This window comes from Uranotaenia lowii, chromosome 1 (genome assembly GCF_029784155.1).
Source record: "Uranotaenia lowii strain MFRU-FL chromosome 1, ASM2978415v1, whole genome shotgun sequence".
In the NCBI taxonomy this organism is placed as follows: Eukaryota; Metazoa; Arthropoda; class Insecta; order Diptera; family Culicidae; genus Uranotaenia; species Uranotaenia lowii.
In genome coordinates this window covers 150,710,665-150,712,630 of record NC_073691.1, presented here as the reverse complement: position 1 = coordinate 150,712,630, position 1,966 = coordinate 150,710,665, and the positions used below count along the sequence as shown (strand labels likewise).

Here is a 1,966-nt window from a genome sequence, read left to right as displayed (position 1 = left end):
TTCCGGATCCCTGCCAGTACAACATCTGCCGTTCGCTGTAATCGAGAAACAAATAATTAATTTTTATAACATCATTCGTTTGTATTTTACTTTAGAAATTTACCACTTTAGCTATGTATAGAGATGATTAAGCTGCGTATTGAAACGAAGACGTTCGGTTTCCGAAGAATGACTCGACTGGCAAATGGTATACAAAAAATCAACAAACAAACAATTTCATTCAATTTTAAATCAACAGATACAATTTTACACTGCTTGCGATATAAATTTCATTGGTCGCTTTATTTTTACATCACGGAATGTAAAATTATAGCAAAACAATTTATTTCTATTCGCTTTTTGAGAACAGACTAAAATTACATCAAAAGGAGTGGAAAATTACATCTTTTTTCGATTATACTTGAGAAAAAATAGATCACGCGTGTTTTAGATTCCGTATACTTTTAGAAATTTTTTGCTGTGTATTTGGGAAAAAGACCAAATGGTTGTTTCGCGGCTAAAGCAGACCTCCCGTAAGAAAAACAATGCACGAAATCGGTCGGCAGTAACCGGCCCCGGTAATGTGTCGGATCTTCAGCGCCTCATGCAACATTATTGGGTAAGTCTGGCGTTTTATTTAATTCAAATATGGACTTTTCCCAAAACTACTACATATCTCCATAGGTGCAAGACTTGTTTAAACCGAAACCAGGATATCAAATTTTTCGGGAAGATCCATGGAAGCAACCGACTCCGATTATGTGCCAGGTCTTCTACGCCGTCTTTTACGTTGGGTAAGTTTGGCTTTTCATTTCATATTTTATGCTTATTTAAATTTTTTTCAGAGCAAGATAAGTGCCTGGTAGGAACCTGTAACATGTACTGTACAGATATGTCGAGGAAAAAGAAAAAAAAACGGAACTTGAAGATGGTCCCGATTCCCGGGTTTAAACGCATCCGCTGAAAAGAACTCTGAAATTTGACCTAAGCGAGAAGAAAATACGGAACCGTAGGCTCAAATCAAAGCCGAGATAAGTTTTGTGCTGGTAGCCGTTTGAAATAATATATTTTCCAACGAGGTAGGTGGTAAAATATAAAAAACTTTTAATGAAAACTCGAGAACACATTTGAAATTTGGTTGATAAGTTTCTAGAATTTATGATGATCTTCAACACAAATGAAATATGAAGAAAAGGAATTATGCAGAATGCGAACTGTAAGCACTGAAAAAACTTTTAAGAATAAAAAAAAGGATCTTGAATCAGCAATCTAATTAAGAGCCAGGATAAGGAATTTTATATAATTGACCGTTATTAGAATCACCAATTCAGAATGAAGTCTCAATCTTTATTATAATTTACATAATCTATCCAAAAACTCGGGGAAACTCATTACTCTAACAATTCTTTTTACCAAGCCATTTGTATATATGAAAATTCATGTTGTCTTTTTTTATTTCTCGAAATTGAAAATAAAAATTTGAACTTAAAGAATAATACTATCGATCAGAAATCATGATAAATTGTATTGAATACTAAAATAATGTACCTATTAACTTTGCTAAACTTGATTACCTACTCATCTTTTCTTTTAATAAATCTGACGAAGATTTAGTAATGAATTCTAAACTGAATAAGTATTCAAACTTTCATTAAAATGAGAAATCAAAAGTTTAAATGAACAATTCATCTAAGAGATTTTCCAAGAATCTAGTTAGTGTGATAAATATTTTTTCTATAACGGTTTCTTTCATTTTCAGCTGCCTTGGATTAATATAGGAATTACTTTTGATTGATGCCTTAATTGATGGTAATAAGTTCGATTTTTTGTAATTTTTTCTTATATATTAATCCGTTTCAATACTTTACAGGCAAATCCTGAACATAACCCTCAGCATTAATCTTTTCACAAAAAGTTTGATGTAAAATGGTCATTATATAGGCAATTCAAATTAATATAGGTTCATATATTTTATATTATAATCCAT

General features: G+C 31.5%; 1 long non-coding RNA gene across 1 annotated transcript; it reads left to right on the top strand.

Moving 5' to 3' along the window:
- The first annotated feature begins 475 nt into the window (after positions 1–475).
- LOC129753527 (uncharacterized) lies at positions 476–1,014 on the top strand. Its single transcript, XR_008738939.1, has 3 exons — positions 476–598; positions 664–773; positions 825–1,014. It is a non-coding gene; the product is annotated as an uncharacterized LOC129753527 (long non-coding RNA).
- Positions 1,015–1,966: the final 952 nt, after the last annotated feature.